The sequence below is a fragment of the Bubalus bubalis genome, chromosome 1 (genome assembly GCF_019923935.1).
Source record: "Bubalus bubalis isolate 160015118507 breed Murrah chromosome 1, NDDB_SH_1, whole genome shotgun sequence".
Lineage (NCBI taxonomy): Eukaryota > Metazoa > Chordata > Mammalia > Artiodactyla > Bovidae > Bubalus > Bubalus bubalis.
This window is the reverse complement of record NC_059157.1, coordinates 137,898,411-137,911,725: the sequence shown is the minus strand read 5'-3', so window position 1 is coordinate 137,911,725 and position 13,315 is coordinate 137,898,411. Positions and strand designations below refer to the sequence as shown.

General features: G+C 36.0%; 1 protein-coding gene and 1 non-coding gene across 4 annotated transcripts in view; one reads left to right on the top strand and one right to left on the bottom strand.

Annotated features, from left to right (window-relative positions):
• The window catches only part of NAALADL2 (N-acetylated alpha-linked acidic dipeptidase like 2), a 1,624,416-nt gene that overhangs the window by 299,387 nt on the left and 1,311,714 nt on the right, over window positions 1–13,315 (top strand). The gene's annotated exons all lie outside the window — the stretch shown is intronic.
• LOC112587445 lies at window positions 5,957–6,085 on the bottom strand. Its single transcript, XR_003111946.1, has one exon. It is a non-coding gene; the product is annotated as a small nucleolar RNA SNORA56 (small nucleolar RNA).

The following is a 13,315-nucleotide window of genomic DNA, read 5'->3' as shown; positions in this document are numbered from 1 at the left end:
ATCAATTCCTCAGTGTTCAGCTTTCTTTATAGTCCAACTCTCACATCCATACATGACTACTGGAAAACCATAGCTTTGACTAGATGGACCTTTGTTGGCAAAGTAATGTCTCTGCTTTTGAATATGCTGTCTAGGTTGGTCATAACTTGTCTTTCAAGGGACAAGTGTCTTTTAATTTCATGGCTGCAGTCACCATCTGCAGTGATTTTGGAGTCTCCAAAAATAAAGTCTCTCACTGTTTCCATTGTTTCCCTATCTATATGCCATGAAGTGATGGACCAGATGCCATGATCTTAGTTTTCTGAATGTTGAGTTTTAAGCCAACTTTTTCATTCTCCTCTTTCACTTTCATCAAGAGGCTCTTTAGTTCTTTTTCGCTTTCTGCCATAAGGGTGCTGTCATCTGCATATCTGAGGTTATTGATATTTCTCCCGGCAATCTTTTTTCGAGCTTGTGCTTCATCCAGCCTGGCATTTTCATGATGTACTCTACATATAAATTAAATAAGCAGGTTGACAATATACAGCCTTGATGTACTCCTTTCCCAAATTGGAACCAGTCTGTTTTTCCATGTCCAGTTCTAACTGTTGTTTCTTGACCTACATACACATTTCTCAGGAGGCAGATAAGGTGTTCTGGTATTCCCATCTTTTGAAGAATTTTCCACAGTTTGTTGCAATATGCCAAGACATAGATACAACCAAAATGTTCATAAACATATGAATGGATAAATAAGTGGTGGGATTATATATATATATATATATATATATATATATAATGGAATATTACTCAGCCATAAAAAGGAATGAAATTTTGCCATTTGGAACAACGTGGGTGTATCTGGGGAGATTTATGCTTAGTGAGGTAAGTCAAACAAAGAAATAAAAATATAAGTGAAGTATATATTCACTTATATGTGAAATCTAAAAAATAAATGAGTAACATATCAAAAACATATTCATAGATACAAAGAACAAACTCCTGGTTACCAGTTCAGAGAGAGGTGGAGGGAGTGAAATGATAGGGGATGGTATGCAAGGAGATCCAACCAGTCCATTCTGAAGGAGATCAGCCCTGGGATTTCTTTGGAAGGAATGATGCTAAAGCTGAAACTCCAGTACTTTGGCCACCTCATGCGAAGAGTTGACTCATTGGAAAAGACTCTGATGCTGGGAGGGATTGGGGGCAGGAGGAGAAGGGGACGACAGAGGATGAAATGGCTGGATGGCATCACTGACTCGATGGACATGAGTCTGAGTGAACTCTGGGAGTTGGTGATGGACAGGGAGGCCTGGTGTGCTGTGATTCATGGGGTCGCAAAGAGTTGGACACGACTGAGCGACTGAAATGAACTGAACTGAACTGAATTAAGTTACAAACTACTAGGTATAAAATACGGAGAAGGTGATGGCACCCCACTCCAGTACTCTTGCCTGGAAAACCCCATGGACGGAGGAGCCTGGTAGGCTGCAGTCCACGAGGTCTCAAAGAGTCGGACACGACTGAAAGACTTCACTTTCACTTTTCACTTTCATGCATTGGAGAAGGAAATGGCAACCCACTCCAGTGTTCTTGCCTGGAGAATCCCAGGGACGGGGAGCCTGGTAGGCTGCCGTCTGTGGGGTCGCACAGAGTCGGACACGACTGAAGCGACTTAGCAGTAGCTGTAGCAGCAAGTATAAAATAAGTAAGATACAAGGATATAATATATAGCACAGCAAACTTAACAAATATTTTATAATAACTTTAAATTAAATATAATTTAGAAAAATATCAAATATTATGTTGTATGAAAGTGAAAGTCACTGTCTTGTCTGACTCTTTGCGACCCCATGGACTATATAGTCCATGGAATTCTCCAGGCCAGAATACTGGAGTGGGTAGCCTTTCCCTTCTCCAGGGGATCTTCCCAACCCAGGGGATCAACCTAGGTCTCTCACATTTCAGGTGAATTCTTTACCAGCTGAGCCACCAGGGAAGCCCAATATGTTGTATATCTGAATCTAATATTACATTGTAAATCAACTACTTGCCTATTTTTTGTTCATTTGCTAAGTTGTATCCAACTCTTTGCAACCCCATGGACTTCAGCATGCCCACCCTCCTTGTTCCTCTCTATCTCCTGGAGTTTGCCCAAGTTCATGTCCGTTGAGTCTGTGAGGCTCTCTATCTCATCCTCTGCCACCTTCTTCTCCTTTTGCCTTCAATCTTTCCTAGCATCAAGGTCTTTTCCAATGAGTCAGCTGTAGTTTAATAAAATTATCTTAATAAAAAAGGCATGGGGGGATACTGTGCACTGTTTGCATTTGTTACTTAAAGGTGGTGGGACAGGAATTGGTATGGAATGCTATGGAATTGCTATGCTTTATACATCTTTATTGGTTTGTTTCAATAAGCTTTTTACTTTAGTCAAAATGTAGTAGAAATTTTTTGTAAGTATATATGAACTTTGGAAGCAAATAGACTCTGTATTCATTGTACTTATTCTTTATTTACTAGTTAGATTGAGAAATTCACTTGACCTGCCTTATCCTCAATTTCTATGTACTTAAAGTGTGGATGATAATGATTATTCCCTTCATGTGGTTGATGTGAGGATTAAATGAGCTGTATGAAAATTCAAGAGCATAAATAATTTGACAGAGTGTACACCCTTAGTCCGTGGAAATCATTCTGTCTTGTATAAAAGGGGCATTAATCTAATAGTGCTCTTTGCCCAATCTGCTTATGTCTATTTAACAGTTTCCCCAGGAAGTTAGGGCTTCCCTGGTGGCTCAGAGGTTAAAGCGTCTGCCTGCAATGCAGGAGAGCTGGGTTCAGTCCCTGGGTCGGGAACATCCCCTGGAGAAGGAAATGGCAACCCACTCCAGTATTGCTTGAAGAATCCCATGGACGGAGGATCCTGGTGGGCTACAGTCCACGGGGTCGCAAAGAGTCGGACACGACTGATCGACTTCACTTTCACTTTCCAGGAAGTTATGGTGTAGGGGAAAGGACTGTTTACGATCTTAAAGGGATGGAGAACTGAATTTAGTAAGATTGGATGTAGGATTGACACAGCATTGTGTAAGTAGTAATGTCTTAAAAAATAATTGATAGTCAAGCTGTTATTTAGTTCATCTTCATAAATTTTTTTCATAGGCAGCCTGACAAATTTACACTGTGACCAATTATAAAATGATTGTTAAGCCAGTCAAGCTGTCAGAGTTGAAATGTTGCTATATCTTGAGTTACATGGGTACCTGTATTTTGTTAATTTATCTAAAATGCATTATACTTCTGGCATATGACTAGAAATTTATTTTGGGAAAAGATGCAATCTCTTAGTGCTTCCTGCTTGTCCATAATGGCTTGATGAAATATGCACTTGAGATAGAGATTCTCATCTTTGAAATGCTTGGAGTTTGAGAGCACTCAGTCTTTAGAGCTTGACCACTGGCATATCATTTAACTTCATATATTAGTTAGTGTGTTTTTGTTCTTTTTCAACGTATCTCATTCTTGAAGCACACTAAAGAAGGTAACCACATATTTCCTACTGAGGGATAATGTCACAATTTCAGTTCGTAATTAAAAATTACTTCATAGCGATTCCTTTTACAGTATTTTAAAGTGTTATTGAAACTTGTTTTTGTTCCCTTTCAATAGATTTAAATGCACTTTGATTGCATCATTTGCGATATATATTTAGCCTTAAAGTTAATTTTCCATTTGAAAGCACCTCAACATTTGAAAGGAAGTATGTTTCTTTTTATTAATTCAAGCTGCCAGATGTTAGGTAAACGTATGGATATGGAATGCTCTGTGGTAGGTATCATTTGAGGATCGTTTGCCCTGTGTCTTCCTTTGTTTCTTTCTCCAAGTGTGTTCCAGTGTCTCTTTTCAAAATGACACTCACTCCCATTCAGAAGCGCACTATTTAAGTGTATTTGATTTTGATTTTATTGTTCTGTTTCTTTATGTGTTTTGACAGTTGTCTGAAAACAGATATTCAAGAAAGGACTCCTGATTTCACCCAAATATTACAGTTTTACAATTTATTTGACCATAATTCTGTGAAGAAATGTATCATTATTATAGTTTATTTTCCTTATTTTACTTTAAATTTGAAAGTCTAAACTCAACTAGTAATGTCTGCTTTTGGCTATTTTTGCCATGTTCAAAATAACATGCTACCTGGAAAATAATATATTACTTGGTCATGAGATTTAAAAAAAAAAAAAAAAAGGATGTGATAAACTATGTAAATAGATTATTCATTGAAGTAATGCTTTAAAAGTGCCCAAACTAGATGCTGTGTGTACTAGTGAGGAAAAACAGACATAGAACTCACATATACAGGAGTAGTCTTGTATATTTTATGTTCTAGTGGGGATACTAATATTAATCAGATAAGATCACACCAACAAATAGAGGGGAAAAGCAATTTCCTTATAATCCATTGGATGGATTGGATTTAGGTAAGTATGGAGAAGAGTAAATTGTATTTCAGGTAAATGGTGCAGAGTAAGTAGGAGGCACTGAGGGATTGAGGTAATGCCCAATAAATGGGCTCTGAGAGACATGGGGAGAAGCAAGAAGAGATGAGGGAAGTAAGCAGGGGCTAGGCAATCCTGCAGAAAATTACAACTGTGACTAGAGGAGAACGAATACCTGGTACTTAGAATTCAGTAACTGTTAGATTTATTTTTAACGTCAGTACATACCCATGTCAGTTTTTAACATTACCTGGGGTTTCCATGTTTAACATACACACACACCTTGCTACATATACAAATTTAAGAGAAACTTTTACAATTATATTGGTGATTAAGAAGAGCACAATTATTTTATATGGTATAAATTTAGATGTCATCTAAAGCATTCCTCTCTCTCCCTTAGAAACTTAATGACAATCGTAGCTAGCCAGTTCAAGATGAACCCAAACATTACTTTTTATTTTAAAATTCAACTATCTCTCCATGGTTTAAACTATATGATTATACTTTGTATATCATAGTAGAATATTAAATTAATTCCCATCATTTTAAACTAGTGACTAATTTAAATTTTAAATAGTCTGTAATTAATTTTCATAGCTCATAGAAAAAATACTGAACATCTTACTAAGTTGCAGGTGAATAAGCTGTCCTCTTACTGAACACAAGAACTCCATGATATTAGCAGCAGGATGTATATCGGGCATTAGGTCTTCAGAATGCTTCCATCTATCATGGAATAGTTCTTCAGCTCCTTCTAAAAATAGCTCCTCATTGATGTTGTTCTCTTTATTATTATATGTAGCCTATATGTAGGGTGTTTCTTTTCTAAAATTGAAGACAATTATTATCTTGGTAATTGGGTATACTCCTCTGTGGGGGTATTAGCATTTAAATCTGTCAGCATCAGCTTATTGATTGTTTTCAGGGTCAACATTAGAAGCACCATCAATAATCTCAGTACAATATAATGCTGTGCATGGTGCAAAGTATTTATTGGCTGAGTTGAACCTTATAATGTCAAGGGGAAAGCATAGTTAATAGGATAAGTACTTTTAGTGATATGGGTGCAGATATAGCAAATAGACTCATGATATTTATATGTCTTAATTATATTATTTTTTCTTGTATAATGTGCTGACATGAGAAATCATTTTCTATTTTTTTCTCAGTAAGGTTTTAATTTTTTATTCCAGCTGACAGAGTGCTTAAAGTGGTCTCCACTACTTAGAACCATTTCCACTTTTATGTTCTTCTTTTTTTGGTGGTGTCACTATCCCCATCTCCAGGCTCACCTGCACTCTCTAGAGGAGCTTTGGCTTTCTTGCCTTTCTTTTTCTCTTCTTTCTTGACCAACCGTGGAGCTACTGGAGAGGTTTTGTCACTCTCACTCTCTTGTTTCCTGATTTGGAGTTTTTATGCATTAGCAACTGTCTAGGGGGCTTTTACTGCTTTGGCCATGACCTCTCTCTGGCAAGTAATATATGGCAACTCCAAAGTCACCATGAAAACACTGATGCTAGGCAGAAGAACTAACCACTTAACTATTGCAGATTGACTCCCTATAGAGTCTCACAAGCCAGACTGGAAAGGGATAACTGCTGCTTTTTCTATTTTACATTCTATATTTTATCCTTGTGAAAACAAATATTTAAAAATATATTAATTTAAATTATTTTATATTTTATACTTATTCTGACATACCTGCTTGGTGTTAGACTCAAAAAGAAGCCTAAAATGTCCACTTCAATAAGAAATTCAAGATAAAGAGAAATTTAACCAGAGTCAAATATTGAATATATTTAATTTTAATATAAAAGTTAAACCTATTGTTACCACATTATTTTTTCTAGTTTTAGTGTACTTTATTTCAAAATTGCATATAGTAAGAGTGTCAGAATAAGTTAAGAAGAAAAAAGAATAAATAATATAAAAATTTTCAAATATTATACAAACTTTAGTACCCCAATGCAATTATAATTTATAAATATTTATAAATAGATAGAGATACTGGTATAGATAGATATAGATTGTATATGTTTGTATGTAATTAAATACATTTATTTTTAACATTTTAAGCCTTTTATTATTTCCTGAACTTTTTGCTTTAGCACTAGAGACTAATATTCATCATATTGTGCATGCAAATTAAACTGAAAATGAGAATCTGTTTTTTCAGAGCAATAGAGTATTCAATGCTTGGGTTGTATACAGTAGCTTTGATTTTTAAGATTATATTAGGGAGAGTTTTTAAATAAACATTTATATTCATTTTAATTTAATTTTTATTAGATTTCAATACATTAAATTTAGGGAATATCCCCTAGAGAAGGAAATGACAACCCACTCCAGAATTCTTACTTGGGAAACCCTATGGACAGAGGAGTCTGGCAGGCTACAGTCCATGGTGTCACAAAGAGTCAGACCTGACTTAGGGAGTAAACAATGACAACCATGACTAATATGGCAGCTCATTGAAGACAGACTATCTTTCACAGTTGTGTTCTATAATTTACATTTATAGATAGTATCTGGGAAGTCATAATGTTGATGAACGGAGTGGTTCTTTTATAATTCAATACATACTCCTGATCAAAATTCTTTGAAAACCATGAATGGAATTTTGTTTTCTTATCCTTGTAAGGAACTTGACTGAAACTAACAAGGTATATCATGTTTAACAGTGAAACATTAGGTAAATTCCTATTAAGTCAGAAAGAAAGACAAGGGTTTTCTTGTTACCCGGCCACTGTGATAAAGAGTAATTTAGTTGTGGATTGTTATTCGTAATTAAAATATGTTGTTTCCTTCTTACTCTAGAAATAGTTCCTGGAGACAGTGCTTTGTAAGGGCAAAATTTAATTTTGGAGTTTGAATCCAGCATTAACTATTTAAACTTGTTTGAAGACAGTTAACATATTTTCTTCAGAATCGTTATCTGTAAATGAGTTACAATAACAACAACAACAGAAATCTCTGTCACAGTTGTGAAAAGAACACCCTGAAGATAACATGAAAGCACTTTATAAGTAGCAGGGCAATGATTACTAACAGAAGTAATGAAAACACTAAGCATAATATTTATTTTTTGCTAATTATGAAAACTCATTTTATTTCCCCTCATTCGGCTTGTCCATATTATTTAGTATTCTCTCTAAATATGTCACATTTTTTTCCACTCTGCCTTGACATTTGTTAGTTTTTCCCCTATTGCCTTTTTCTATTTTCTCTGTTCATTAAAATAGTCCTCAGCCCTCAAGATCCATAAGAATACCAATTATCCTGTGTGCTGCTGCTGCTGCTAAGTCGCTTCAGTCGTGTCTGACTCTGTGCGACCCCATAGACAGCAGCCCACCAGGCTCCCCCGTCCCTGGGATTCTCTAGGCAAGAATACTGGAGTGGGTTGCCATTTCCTTCTCCAATGCATGAAGGTGAAAAGTGAAAGTGAAGTCACTCAGTCCTGTCCGACTCTGAGCGACCCCATGGACTGCAGCCTACCGGGCTCCTCCGTCCATGGGATTTTCCAGGCAAGAGTACTGGAGTGGGGTGCCATTGCCTGTGTATTACTCTTTAAATTCCCCACTCCTGCTTTCTTTTCTAGTTGGAGCAATCTCTTCCTCTTCTGCCCATTATGGAGCTTGTAGTACTCTTTTTATTAATTACTATTTTTGTTTGCCTCTAAATCCCTTGCTTCTCCAGTGTAGTCTGTTAATCAGCAGTATGGACATCACCAGGGAGCTTGTTAGAAGTGCAGAGTTCTAGGCTACACCCCAGACCAAGATCACTGGGTGATACCCAGGCATATCACTGTTTGAGAAGAACTGCCCTAATTCATTACAAACTCCTTGAGGCAGAGGCATGGTAAAGGGACAGCTTCCTGTCTTGGTGTAGTGCCCTTCACAAGACTATACGTTGTACAATGCTTTACATATAATAGGTGTGCAGTAAATGGGTGTTGAATTGAATTTTATTTTTATTATTTGAGGTCAGAAAAATCCTATTTAGGAAAGTTCAAATGTTCGGACAGGCTGTTCTAAAGTGAGAGCAAGAAGAAAGCTATTCTTTATTGATGCTACTCACATCAACTAATCAATATTTCTTGGTCATCAACTACTACTGTACTTTTTCTTGCATAAAATATTAGTATGGATCCTTGATCTTATAAAAAAAAAGATCTTCAGTCTAACCTTCACCTTCAAAAAATTCATTTAGATAACTGAATCATAATATGGCTGCTTTGTCATCCTTGTAAATATTTAATATATGCTATTGGAAGTCATGACAGAACTTTAAGGCATTGTACATTCAAAATGACTGGTAAATATCAAGATGTGATTTCATTAAATTATTTAAACAGATCAATCCATCACTTGTCTTAATTGTCTATAAAAGAGTAAATAATTTCATAAGCATCCTTTTCTGATTTATAGTTGAAGATGATTTTATACAGTAAGAGATTTTCTTTTCCAGTGTATGATTTAAATCAATTGTGATATTTTTCTTTTATATGTTTAATTTACTGTACTTTTCTGTGTAGAATTTCATCAAAAATTTAAGTGTTATGAGTAGCATTAAGTCATTTTTGCCTGCCTGTACTCACTGATTGCTGTGGATTAAATTAGGCACATCTTTAATTGTAGGTACTTTCTTTCCATTGCCTAGAAAGTTGCAATGTGCTTCTCTTACTATCAGCTGATATGTGCTTTGGGAATAGAAACTAATTTTAACATTAGCCCAAGCAAAATGTAATTAGGACGGCTAATCTGCTGAAAAGTACCCCCAGGTAAAATCTCTTTTTTATGTAATGCCATTTTAATGGAAATGGCATTTTTATGAAATGCAAGTGACAAAGACATGAATGATGCCTGTGAGCCTTTAATTTTGTGTGTTTCCTAATTTATTAGAAAAGGGTAAATAGAAACACTCCACTCCTACCATTTTGGATATGAAATAGATTTTTAAGGTAGAATTCTTACTGTAAGCACTCACTTTTACTTAAAATAATTTTTTTAAAATACCAAACCTAGGTCCTAATTGATTCTTTAAAAGGGCAATGTGTATGTGTGTGTGTGTGTGTGTAACATGACAACCATTAGTAGAAGGGCTTTGGGATTTATGTTTTCTCATTACTGTGGATGATTGAAATTGACTTTGCATATGTGACTTTCCTTTCATTTTCTTTTTAAGAATAGATACTCTGAATTTACTATTTGGATATTAAGGGCAATTAAAGAGATTAATAATTCTCTTAGAAATAACAAATAATATTGATACCACAAGCTATGAGTATGCTGGAAACTATGCTAAGTATTTCAGGCTTTTCTCACTTGATGCTGTAACAATTTTGTGAGAATACTCTCATTGCATACATTATGAAGACTCAAGCTCAGGGACATTGAGACACCTAGTAAATGAATGGACCAGCTAGGATTTTATTCCCTTTTGGCCTAAAGCCAATTTAATATTCTTAAAATAGGCTCTAGATTCTCAATAAAAATATTTGTTTGTTAATACTGTGCTGCTGCTGCTGCTAAGTCGCTTCAGTCGTGTCCTGACTCTGTGTGACCCCATAGATGGCAGCCCACCAGGCTCTGCTGTCCCTGGGATTCTCCAGGCAAGAATACTGGAGTGGGTTACCATTTCCTTCTCCAATGTATGAAAGTGAAGAGTGAAAGTGAAGTCGCTCAATCGTGTCCAACTCTTCACGACCCCATGGACTGCAGCCTACCAGGCTCCTCCGTCCATGGGATTTTTCAGGCAAGAGTACTGGAGTGGGTTGCCATTGCCTTCTCCGAATACTGTGCTAGAAACCACAATGACAGAGAAACATGTACACTTGTTACTGTTGTTTTCCTCTTAAATTGTGTCTGAAATGAATTTGCAACTTTACTTTTCACGTTACTAGATTGTAGGTTAAATTTGAAAGACTTGCTTTGAAATCTGAAATGTCTGACTCTGTGTGACCCCATGGACTATATATAGCCCACCAGGTTCCTCTGTCCATGAAATTTTCCAGGAAAGAATACTGGAGTGGATAGCCATTCCCTTTTCCAGGGGATCTTATTGATCCAAGGATCCAACCTGCATTGCAGGTAAATTCTTTACCGTCTGAGCCACCAGAGAAGCCCAAATGTTCAAAACCTTCTGTGAAACACAACTTTACTTTTTACCTATTAGACTTGTGCTTAGGTGATTGTCTAACTAAATGGTCCTCAGAATGCAATGCTAATAACTGATCCAATTCTTTGTCAAAACTCAAGTTCTTTCTGAAATGATTCTCCTTCTAAATTTAACAGTTTCTTCGTTTTGCTAACCCAGGCTGATTTCACCATTTGACTTTAATTTGAATCTGATAAAAGTTATAATATTCTGAATTTTGATGATATTGCACCCTATTTCAGAGATTAAATCATTTTGATTAAGGCACTCAGCACTTTGGCTTCATGAAATAAGTGGAGAGTTAGTAATTATAAAATTAGACATGTGAATACATATTCTGCCGCTTACCAAGGGTATCTACTAGGGAGAGTGTTTCCAAAGCAGTAGGGCACTAAAGTAAAACTCATAGAAGGGTCACAGAATAGCATCACAGGATATTTTAATTTTTAAAGGAAAACACAAAGATATTTGACATCTGTCAAACATCTATTGAATACTATGCAAATTGCTAGCTTGAAATTCATTGTTTCAACATTAGATTGTACTGTATCTCTTTTGATGCTATCATGTATTTTTGTTGTTATTTAGTAACTAAGTCTGGAAAAGGCAATGGCACCCCACTCCAGTACTCTTGCCTGGAAAATCCCATGGACAGAGACGCCTGGTAGGCTGCAGTCCATCGGTCGAGAAGAGTCAGACAGAACTGAGCGACTTCACTCTCACTTTTCACTTTCATGCATTGGAGAAGGAAATGGCAACCCACTCCAGTGTTCTTGCCTGGAGAATCCCCGGGACGGTGGAGCCTGGTGGGCTGCTGTCTATGGGGTCGCACAGAGTCGGACAGGACTGAAGCGACTTAGCAGCAGCAGCAGTCACTAAGTCATGTGCAACTCTTTTTATGACCCCATGGACTGTAGCCTGCCAGGCTCCTGTGTCCATGGAATTTCCCAGGCAAGAATCTTGGAATGAGTTGCAATTTCCTTCTCCAGGGGATCTTCCTGACTCAGGGGTTGAACCCATGTCTCCTGCATTGCAGGTAGATTCTTTACCATTGAGCCACCTGGGAATGCCATCATATATTTACAAAACTGGATTTTAAGTTTGATTGCTAAAAGCAGCTACCATATGAAAAGCAATGTAGAAAGGAAATGAATATGGTGGTGTCCAGTATTTCCTTTTTTTTATTGTTTCCAATTTAATTTAGTAATAAAAAAGAATTTATTTTATTTTATTTATTTATTTATTTTTTTAATTTTATTTTATTTTTAAACTTTACATAACTGTATTAGATGTGCTTTTATGAAGCATGGCAGGCTACAGTCCATGGGGTCAAAAAGAGTCAGACACAATGGAACGACTAACAGAATCTTTCTTTATTTCTATATTAAGCTTGTAATTCATCAAGTTAGAAACAATTCCAAGAAAAGGAAAGATAAGAATCAACAAAGAAGAGAAAAGCAATTCTTCAGGAAATGCAAAATGTCAGAGCAATTTTTTTCATTTTTTGAAATTTATTTTTAATTGGAGGATACTTTTCTCTACAATATTGTGTCAGTTTCTGCCATACAGCAAAATGAATCAGTCATAGCTATACAAGTCTCTTCAAAATATGCTGTTGGAACAACTGAATATTCACATATGAAAGAATGAATTTGGATCCTTACTTTACACTATATACAAACATCAACCACAAATGGATTAAATATTTAGATATAAGACATGGAAATATAAAACTCTTTGGGGAAAATGTAGGGGAAAAGCTTCATGGTAATGGTCTTGGCAGTGACTTCTTAGATATGAGCTCAAAAGCACAAAGAAGGAGAAACTTAAAAGTGGGACTATGTCAAACAAAAATCTACATAGCAAAGAATACAAATAACAGAGTGGAAAAACAGCTTCTAGAATGGGAAAAATTTTTTAGACTATATATCTAATTAAGGGATTAATATCCAAAATATATAAGGAAGCCCTTTAACTAAAACCTAAGTAAAAGTGAGCAAAAAAATTTGAAAAGACATTTCTCCAAAGAAGCCACAGAAGTAGCAATTGGGTATATTTGATTTGTACTTCTTTTTCTAAGTTCTGAAAGTGGAAATTTAGGTTATTTATTTGTAATCTTTCTTCTTTGTTAATATAGGTGTTTCAGGTTATAAATTTCTACTTAAGCTATGTATTAGCTGCATACATGCTAAGTCGCTTCAGTCGTGTCTGACTCTTTACAACGCTATGGACTGTAGCCTGCCAGTCTCCTCTGTCCATGGGATTCTCCAAGCAAGAATACTGGAGTAGGTTGCCATGCCCTTCTCCAGGGGATCTTCCCAACCCCAGGGACTGAACCTACGTCTCTTAAGTCTCCTGCATTGGCAGGCAGATTCTTTACCATTAGCACCACCTGGGAAGTCCAAGTATTAGCTACATCCCATTAGTTTTGGTATATTATATCTTCATTTTAATTTTCATTTATCTCAAGCTATTTTCCATTTTTCTTTTGATTTCATCCTTAAACCATTGTTTATTTATGAGGATATTGTTTAATTTTCAAAAACCTGTGCATTTTCCAATCTTTTTTTGTTACTGATTTCTGGTTTCAGTCCCTTGACATTGGAGAACATACTCTGTATTGTGTTAATCATTTAAATTGATTGAGACTTGTTTAATGCTCTAATATATGATCAATT